The sequence below is a fragment of the Vulpes vulpes genome, chromosome 8, assembly GCF_048418805.1.
Source record: "Vulpes vulpes isolate BD-2025 chromosome 8, VulVul3, whole genome shotgun sequence".
In the NCBI taxonomy this organism is placed as follows: Eukaryota; Metazoa; Chordata; class Mammalia; order Carnivora; family Canidae; genus Vulpes; species Vulpes vulpes.
In genome coordinates, this window is record NC_132787.1 from 20941915 (window position 1) to 20952169 (window position 10255).

Sequence of the window (10255 nt, forward strand, 5' to 3'; positions counted from 1 at the left end):
CATCCTCAACAGTAAGAAGTTGAAAGCTTTTCCTCTAAAATCAGGAACAAGGCAAGGATTCTTACTCTTGCCACTTCTATTCAACATAGTCTTGGAATAGTAAAACAATCCTAAAATTCACATGGAACCAGAAATGACCACAGATATAAAAAAAAAATCTTAAGAAAGAAGAACAAAACTGAAGTTATCACTCTATGATTTCAAAATATGTCTACACGAAAACAAATAAAACTGGACCCTTATCTCATGCCATATGGAATAATCAACTCAAAACATATTAAAGGTATAAGACCTAAAACTGTTACAACTCCTGAAAGATAACCTAAGGAAGAAGTCTGATATTAGGCTTGGCAATAACTTCTTGGATATGACATCAAAATTACAGGCAACAAAAGTAAAAACAGACACATAGGAGTATACCAAACTAAAAATCTTCTGAACAATAAAGGAAAACAGCAACAGGGTGAAAGGCAACCTACAGAATGGGAAAAAATATCTGTAAACCAGATATTTGATAAGAGCTTAATATCCAAAATATATAAGGAGATCTTAAGAACTTAGGGGAGCCCCCTTAATATAAATGAAATTTTAAATCCTGTTTTTACTTAGTATTATATGGTAATCATATTTTTACCTTATTCTTTGAAAATAGTTTCTAATGGCTCCATAATTTTGTTCCACCTTGCCAAATTTTCTTCACTTTCACAGCAATGTACGATGATACCTGTCTTATCACCATCACTAAATACAGTATTTTCTTTTTAAAAATAGTCAATCTCTGTAAAATATTTTCTTATATGGCTGACTAATCTTATATTTACATTTTATTTTTGCATTTGTTTCATTTCCAAGTGTCTCCGTCAGTTTGAGCTATTACAATAAAATAGTATAGACTGGATGGCTTAGAAAACATTTATTTCTCCCAGTTCTGGAGTGTAGGAAGTCTAAAATCAAATTGCCAGCAGATCTGGTGTCCAATGAAGGCCCACTTCCTGGTTTGTAGATAGCCACCTGGCCTTTGCGTACAAAGACACTAGTCCTATCATATGGGCTCTATCTTCATGACTTCATCCAAACCTAATTACCTCCCAAAGGTCCCACCTCCATATACCATCACATTTGAGTTAATAATTAATTTAACATAATGAATTTTAGGGGGAAAAAAGATTCAATCAATCTATGAACTAAGTGAATTAGAGTTTCTTAGAACTGCTATAACCACAACTGCTTGGAATAAAACAACAAAAATTGTTCTCTCATAGTTCTGGGGGCCAGACATCCAAAAATAAGTTTTGATTTTTAGGCCAAAATCAAGGTATCAATAGGGTCATGCATCCATTAGTCGTTCTAGTATAGAATCCTTTCTTTGCTTCCTCAAACTTTTGGTGATTCCAGGCATTCCTTGGTTTTTGACATCACTCCAATCTCTGCCTCCCTGGTCCCATTTCCTCATTATCTTCTGTCTCAAAAACTCCCTCTGCTTTTCTCTTATAAGGATAAATATGATTGCATTAGGTCCTCCCAGATAATCCAGTATAAAGATTTAAAATCCTTATTTATTTGCCCATATAAGGTAATATTCATTCTTACTATATAAGGTGACAAATGAGATTTTTGTGCTTATTTTCTTCCTGTTGCATCTCAGACAAATGCCATAAAGTTGCAAATTTTAAGCTTCAGGGCAGCCCCGGTGGCCCAGCGGTTTAGCGCTGCCTACAGCCTAGGGCATGATCCTGGAGACCCAGGATCAAGTCCCACGTTGGGCTCCCTGCATGGAGCCTGCTTCTCCCTCTGCCTGTGTCTCTGACTCTCTCTCTCTGCCTCTCATGAATAAATAAATAAAATCTTTAAAAAAAATTTTTAAGCTTCAGCCCTGAGGTACTTCCAGAGACACAATTTAAAAAACATTACCAAACAATGGATATCAAGAAAATGAAATTCCCTCTTATAGGACAATTATCTAAAGCATCAAAGTTAAAAATGCAGTATTAAAGTAAGTAGTAGATTTTTACCTCATCCAAACATCCCTTTAAAGAATAACAACTCATTGCTTTTCTATAAAATGATAAATCTTTTCCTACATTTGGGAATGTTTTTACAATATAAAGTATCTTTTTTTTAAACTCAATTTAGTAACACACACACACACACACACACTTTCTCTCTCTCTCTCTTCTACATAAGCCTATGCATGAAGAACACATATTATTTAGTCTACTCTAGAGGCAAAAGTTTGGATTTTGCTGCACCCCAAAGCTATTACACTAAGAGTTATGAGTACAAAGTAATGAGACTACATTTTTCTTTAATATATAATATCATACTTTACATATAGATGGGTGCTGAACCTATTAGGGTAGGCAATTTGGGAAATATATACTTACTCATAATTTGCAACTTCTCAAACTGTATTTGTAATTTTTCTCTTAGAAATGTCTTCTGTATCAGTTTATTACACACCAAAAAAGTCTTATTTTTAATAGCCATACTTTCTTTTAAAAGTATCAGTTTAGCATTCCTAAACTCACTCCTAATTATTATTCACTGAACTTGTGATAATTATGTCTTAGTTTTAAAAAGCAAGCTCACCTCATGTGGGATGTTTTTTGATATTATTAAAATTATTTTAAAAGAATAATGCTAGTACTCTGTAATCTGTAACCAATTTTGTCAAGCAGATATGTTGGTCAAACTGGAGACATTTACCACAGTCTAGCTCTCCAGTTCCCTTTGTGCAGTCCATCTCCATGTCATCTATGACCCAGAAGACCACCTGTAAATGTTACTTGATTCAAAGACAGCACATTACTTTACCACTGTGGCCAAATCAAACCAGGTAGAAGACAACAATCTCACTTTGCCATGACGGAGGAGAGCTTCAGGTTTATCAGAATTGGATTCAACTCTTGAGAGAAGTCTTACTGAGAAAATCTGGATATACCTACTGAAGCCACACATAAACTAGTTGTTCTAAATAATGGACTACAAAGGGGTTAACATGAGTCATCAGGTATGGGGCCAGATCAAACTTACCATATACAGTGAAAGGCTCTTCTGATAGATAGATCAATATCCTTAATTTAACCCAGTATCCATTTAATGTCCCTGTTTCCCTGGAAGTGATGTGGGGTACAACCAGCACAACACAGGTTTACCTATAGATATTTTCTGCTAATTCTCCCACAGGACCTACATAACTCCTGGCTAGTGCTTTCAAGTTTTAAATAATTTTAAGTGTTTAGTTTCTATACATCTAACAAATTAAAATCATGTTCTTTGTTTGGCTGCTAACTCAGGGATTCATACTTAGTTTTATAAACTTTTCTTGTTCTTTTTTTTAAGTTTAAAACATTTTTTTTTTGTTATCTCTACACCTAACACGGGGCTTGAATTCATGACCCCAAGATTAAGAGTCTCATGCTCCTCTAACAGCCAGCCAGGAGTCTCCTTTTCTTTTTAGTCTAGTCTTCTTTAGCTCATGAATTTTGTTTGTCAATAAGAAATATTAAAGCAGAATGTCATAACACTTCAATCTAGTTATGTTAATGTCAAGAATTTTAAAATTAGGGACACCTGGGTGGCTCAGTGGTTGAGCATCTGCCTTTAGCTCAAGGAGTGATCCCAGGATCCTGGGATCAAGTCCCACACGGGCTCCCTGCAGGAAGCCTTCTTCTCCTTCTGCCTATGTCTCTGCCTCTCTCTCTCTCTCTCTCTGTGTCTCTCATGAATGAATAAAATCTTTAAAAAATTTTTTTTAAATTAAAAAATGTGTTTGTTAAGTGAATAACAAGTTCCTAGAGCTATTTTCAAAAACAGTTTTAAACCAAGAATAAATTCTTCACAGGTGGCTTCCAATCAATCGCCTGTGTAACATGTATGTCGATGTTTATAGTCTAATGAATATAGGTCAGAAGCACTTTTTAAAAAATAATAAATAAAAATCAGCTTTTATAGTGACATAGATTCTTAAGGATTTATCAGGAGAATAAACATACACTAATTACAAAGTATTAATACATTTCATTAGAAGTTGAATAAACTGATATGCCTAACAATTCATATGCCTCTTAGAGACATTTTAGTAGAAATGAAATCAGGCTATTTCACAGACTGTCATAGTCATGGGAAAGGAAAAATTTTTTGTCATGAATGATCTTGCAGGTTATGTTGGTTATTAACTATTGCCTCTCAGCTCCAAATTCATCCTTTTGGCCTGCTCTGAAAATGGATCTGAGTCCTTAAACAGATTTTCTTTGACAACTGCAGCAGGTAAAGTTTTGTCAAGAGAGGGCACTGGAGAGACACACTAGAGAGGGCAGGAGGGAAGGGTTCTGTTCCCTCCTGGCTCCCCCAGGGCCCAGCTCCTGCAATTGTAGAGAGGTCAGCCGACCCAGCAGCTTCCCCAGCACCAGCTTTGGGTGATTTTATAGTGGAGTGCCTCTAGTAAGATGCATCTTCAGCAAGCTCCAGGGGGGTGGATTTCGGGTAAGTTCCATCAACAAGACACCACACTGACTTTTCTGCACTGAGAGACACAGCCAGGTCCTCTGCAACAAACTCTGAAGTCAGTCCCAAGGGGCCCCTTCTTTGGGTACTCTATCTCAGCCTTAGGAAAGTGGCTGTTAAGTTCATGTTATACCTGCTCTTCTTGTATTCTACAGAGTTCTCTTTACCTCTTATCAATCTCTCACTTCCTATTCTCTGTCATATTTATAGCCCTTTATATTAAACTTTACCTGTTCAAAAGACCATGTGGTTCCTCTCTCCTGACTTGGCCAAGATTTTTCCAGCAACAGAAAGCACTGTTTTCTTATTCTTCTTTGTATACTTCAGAATAAATATGCTCACTAACAACAATACTGATAGAAAATAAAAAGACCAAAAAAAAAAAAAAAAAAAACCCAAAACAAAACAGAAAAAAGCTTTTCTGCTAAAAATATTTTGCTTACCTAATCCTATAGGGACTTTCACTCCCATATGAAAAACCAAAGAAAAATAAGTGAGAATGTTTCCTCATTTATTATTATTCATCTACAGGAGAAAAAAATTCCAGTTGAAAATACTAAAAATGTGAATCCAAAGCTTTTGTGAAAAAAGAAAACTTGTCTGATTTGTGCATAGCAGAGAAATAAAGAATCAAGTCAATTTTACAAATCACTAGAAATGAAAAGAAAAAAGGAAAGATCTCAACTGATGGATGGATGAACCTCAGATAACATTTCATTATCTATTGTCTTAATATAAATAAAAAATACAAACATTTATGTAATAGGACAAATACAAAGGAGAAAGCATAAAGAAAAAGGGGAAGAAAATATTTTCACAACTTTTAAATGGGCTGACATAGACAACTGCCACCAAACAACCTTATAAGCAATTTAAATTATGAAAAAAGTTAATTTTTATATTTTAATCTTTATAACTACTTAAAACAACTTTCCCATTCAATATAAAAACTGTGCAGAACTTAAAAAGTTATAAAGCTCTCTTTAGAAGTTCTTATATAGGATAATAATGACAATAAAAAAGATCCTCCTATAATGAACTATCAGAGAAATTAAGAAAACAATCTTATTTACAATTGAGTCAAAAAGAATACTTTGGAATAAATTTAACCAAGGGGGTGAAATATTTGTATACTGAAAACTGTAAGACATTGATGAAAGAAATTAAAGACATAAATACATGGATATTCTATGTTCATGGACTGGAAGAATATTGTTAAAATGTTAAAATGTCCATATCATCCACAGTGATCTACTGATTCAATGCAATCCCTAGCAAAATACCAATGGCATTGTCTACAGAAATAGAACAATCCTAAAAATTAGTATGAAACCAAAAAAGGACCCCAAATAGCCCAAGTAATATTGATAAAGAATGAAGGTGGAGACATTAGGCTCCCTGATTTCAAACTATATTACAAAGCTTCAGTAATCAGAACAATATAGTACTGGCATAAAAACAGATGATCAATGGAAAAGAATGGAAAGCCCAGAAATAAACCCGTGCATATATCAATTATTTTATGACAAAGGAGTCAAGACTGTACTGGGGAAAGGATAGTCCCTTCAATAAATGGTGTTGGGAAAACTAGACAGTCACATGCAAAAGAATATTCTACACCATACACCAAAAAATAACTTAAAATAGATTAAGAGCTTGTATGGAAGACTTAAAACCATAAAACTCCTACAAGAAAACACAGGCTATTAGCTCCTTAACATTGGTTCTACAGATGATTTTTTTTAGATCTGACTCTAAAAATAAAGGCAAAAACAGCAAAAACAAACAAGTAGACTAGCTCAAACTAAACAGTTTCTGCAAACCAAACTATCAGCAAAATGAAAAGGCAACCTACTGAATATGAGATAATATCTGTCAATCGTATATCTGTTAAGGGGTTAATATCTAAAATATATTTAAAAATGCATAACTCAATAGCACAGACCTTCTTCCAAAGACATACAGATGGCCAAAAGAAGACATACAGATAGCCGACACGAAAAGACACTCAGTATCACCAATCATCAGGGAATTACAAATCAATGAGCTATCTATCACCTCATACATGTTAGAATGGCTAAAAAGACAAGAAATAACAATTGTTAGCAAGGATCTGGAGAAAAGGGAACCCCTGTGCACTGCTGCTAGGAATATACATTCATGCAGCCAATACGGGAAACAGTGTAAGTGTTCCTCAAAAAATTAAAACTGTAATTACTGTATGATTCAGTAATACCATTTCTGGGTATTTATCCAAAGAAAACAAAAACACTAACTAAAAAAGATACATGCACTTACGTGTCACTGCAGTTATTACTTATGATAGCCCAGATACGGAAACAACCTAACTGCTCTCCATCAATGGATGAATGGATAAAGAAAATGTGATACACACATACCACACACCCTTTGTGACATATGTGTAATAGAATACAGTTCAGCCATAAAAAAGAATGAAATCTTGCTATTTGCAGCAACATGGATGGACCTTGAGGGCATTATGTTAAGTGAAATACATTAGAGAAAGACAAATACTGTATGATTTCACTCATACATGGAATTTAAAACAACAGCAAGGAAAAAACCAAGCTCACAGATACACAGAAAAGATAGGTAGCTACCAGAGGTAGGAGGTAGGGTGTGAGTGGATGAAATGGGCAAAAGAGGTCAAAAGGTATAAACTTCTGGGTATAATATAATTAAGTTATGGGATGTAGTGTACAACATCGTGCCGACAGTTACTAATATTGCATTGTATATTTGACAGTGGCTAAGGCAGTAGATCTTAAAAGTTCATCACAAGAAAAAAAAAATTTAACTATGTTACGGGAACAGATGTTAACCAAGCTTACTGTGGTAATCCTTTCACAATACATACAGATACAGAAACATTATGCTGTACCCTGAAACTAATAATATTATATATCAATTATGCCTCAATAAAATATACGTAAAAAAACCCTTCTTCTTCCCAGATTAGAAAAATGTGGTTTTCTAGAACAGACAGCAATTACATTAGGTAATATTACAACAAAAATCCAGGCCTTGGGAAGCCTGGGTGGCTCAGCAGTTGAGCCCCTGTCTTCAGCCCAGGGTGTGATGCTGGAGTCCTGGATCCGTCCCACATTGCGCTCCCTACATGGAGCCTCCTTCTCTCTCTGCCTCTCCCTCTCTCTGTGTCTCTTATGAATAAATAAATACGTAAAATCTTAAAAAAATAATCCAGGCCATGTGAGCTACGGTTCAAGATTATTGGGAGATCTTAAAATCTTACGTTACAGAAAAGCTAATTCTTAATCTAAAGAAACACTATAAAGAAGTAACAAAAAGGCACCAATTAGACTTTAGAACCAGGGAGAGTCATTAGATAATCTAAAAACAAAAACTCCAATCAACCAAACAATCAAGCAAACAACAAATAAAAAACCCCTTAGGCAACCCTAAATAACTTCCAGATTTTAAAGTTTAAAACAAACAAAAATGAATGAATTTCCCAAGTGTTTCAAAGGAAAATAGGCCCTTCTTGCCTCTAGTTAAATGAACTCTTTATTTGAAGGTTCTGACTCTCCAATTTTGGAGAATATGACTACTTGACAGGCAAAATACAGGATGAAAATAAAGATAATAGTAATTTGGTAACAAATGATAAACTTCAACTGGCCACCAGCACTTCAAAATAACCATTAGTCAGAGTTAGTGGGGTCTGTGGTCACAGTGTTATGGAGAAGTACTGTCTTCTGTTTTTAAAGTATGAATAGCTAGGATCTTATCGATAAAGAAAAACCAGAAATGGTGTTATTGAGAAAAAGTTGAATTACTAAAGAAACACTATTGAGTAATTTCTCTTCATTTCATTTGTTTTTTCAAAAAAGCACATTCAAGTCAGCATTTCTTACAATAATACACTGTCTGCCTTTCACTATTATATATTTTCTTCGCCTAACAACATCACTATGAAAATAAGAAAATTTTCATTTCTTTACAAATGGAAATAAGTAACTTAAAGTATAATATTACTTAACTTTAAAGATACATAGAGAAGATAAAGAATTTTCCATAGCCTCACATGTTAATTTGGATTAAATTATATCTCAGTCTCTACTGGTGAGGTAGCCTATCTATGGAAATATATTTTGATATTCAGTTATTTTCTATTTTTCAGTTTTGTGTCAGGTTTCAAAGGAGAATAATGAAGAGCCTATTTTCTAGAAATCTGAACACTAAGTGGCAGACAGGAATGATAATTTATTATAGCGGGTATTATTGGTCCTCTGGCTTAAACAGGCTGACCCTGAAACCTGTGCTATGATGCTCTTCAATAATACTGCAGTGAGGAGGGGGAATCCCTTGTATCAAAGGGTCAAGAGACACACTGGAAGGTCTGTTTGATTATACGTGATATTTTAAAAAAATATTACCATCAGTTGAAGTAGTAGTAAGGTCTGAAAGGAAAAAGAATCATAAATAAATAAATAAGTAGCAAGTTAAGTAAGTAAATAAAGCTCTTATCCTAACAACTTTTTATTTCTGCAACTACAGACATAACACAGAGTACTAAATTCCATTGTTAAAGGATTAGTATTTTGATCTACGATTAAAATCTAATGGATTTTAAATTCATTTTCTGCTGATCGTATAAAAATCTAATTTCATTATAATGAACTCTTTGAGCACTGTCAAAATTGGTTTTTTATCTCATTTATCCATTTGAGAACATTTTCAAATAAATAAATATTATAAATCAGGAAAATCAACTTGCCTTAAAATTTTCTGACATGGAGAGGACTTTTATATGCTAAAATGGAATTTATCCTGAATTCAATTCAACTGTTCACACCAATGAAGACTTCCATAGAAAAATATTGCATCTTTGTTCTTCCTATAAAACAAAGCAATAGTTTACCTTATTTATTATTTCTCAAAAGCAAATTGGTCCAATTTCAACACACCACTGAAATTGCAGAGAAAGTTAATAAAGACACTTTTACCTTGCCTATTAAAAGTCTGTTTGACTACAAATGTCAAGAATGTAATGCTAAAAAGGATTATCAGCTGAGCATGAACACATACCATGAGCAATTCATTATGTCTGTCATGGGTACAGGTATACACACATGACTTATTTCATCATCCTTCATGTGGAAGTTGCTGGTTAAGAACACATTCTAGTGGTCAGGCAGCCCTGAATTCAAATCCTGACCCTACCACTTATTGGCTGTATGACTTTAGACAAATTACTAGTTTTCTTGGCTCTATAGTAGGAATAATCATCCTTAAAATTTGTCAGAGTTAAATTAAAATGAACATGAAGACTTAAATACAACCTGGCATGCAGTAATTACTTTAAAAAAATAGCTATTAGTATTACTACAGGAATTTGCATCTTTCAGAATTCATTAGTGACTGATCACTGAATGTGATCTTGAAATAGGCGGTTCCCTGTCAAAATCTGCTATAGTGAGTGAGCTTTCACTCAGTAAGTCACTGTACATATGGCACCAGCCAGCTGTGGTTGCATCTGTGGCACTGGCAGCTCAGGAGGGGCACACGAACACAACTCCATGAAGTAACAAAGGTCCACACTCATATTCTTCAAACCAATGCTACAGGTCTGAGATTTGTCCCTGCAATACAGAAATGTGCCATTTACTCAGAATGAGGTTTAGAAAAATAATGGTTACAAAAATAGACCTATTTTATTCTTCCTGGGGCCACTCACCTACCTACCAAGTACAGGATAAGAACTAGT

The 10255-nt window shown here is 34.3% G+C and overlaps 1 protein-coding gene across 1 annotated transcript in view; it reads right to left on the reverse strand.

Moving 5' to 3' along the window:
* Positions 1-822: 822 nt before the first annotated feature.
* Positions 823-10255, reverse strand: part of LOC112917206 (uncharacterized) — a 69279-nt gene continuing 59846 nt past the window's right edge. Inside the window, exon 5 of the mRNA XM_072718793.1 lies at positions 823-9385. The gene's annotated coding sequence lies outside the window, so the exon portion shown is untranslated. The remainder of the gene's footprint in view (positions 9386-10255) is intronic.